The sequence below is a fragment of the Trachymyrmex septentrionalis genome, unplaced genomic scaffold (genome assembly GCF_001594115.1).
Source record: "Trachymyrmex septentrionalis isolate Tsep2-gDNA-1 unplaced genomic scaffold, Tsep1.0 scaffold83, whole genome shotgun sequence".
Lineage (NCBI taxonomy): Eukaryota > Metazoa > Arthropoda > Insecta > Hymenoptera > Formicidae > Trachymyrmex > Trachymyrmex septentrionalis.
Genome location: NW_017306018.1, coordinates 672,043 through 672,446, shown reverse-complemented (window position 1 = coordinate 672,446; position 404 = coordinate 672,043).

Genomic DNA, 404 nt, shown 5'->3' with positions numbered 1-404 from the left:
AAAACATTTTTTTAAACAACACAAACAATGTTTTTAATTCTCACTATGTTAAATCTTTTTTAAAAATAAATGATTTACAAAATATTAAAAAATTCATGTTCACAAAATTTTTAAAAATTCATGCTTTCTTAATTATTTTAAATCAAGGATTCATACATAATTTAATAAATTTTGTGTTAAAAATTTATTTGTTTAAATATTTTATTTTTACAAATATATAAATACAAATGCAATTGTCTTAGTGATATATTCAAAAACTTTTGAATAAATGAGTAAAATTTAATAATAAAGAATGGAAAATAAAATTTATGGTTAACATTTTAATTAATATATTTTATATTTAATTTAATTATTTTACTTAAAAAATGTGCCAACACACACACACACACACACACACACACACA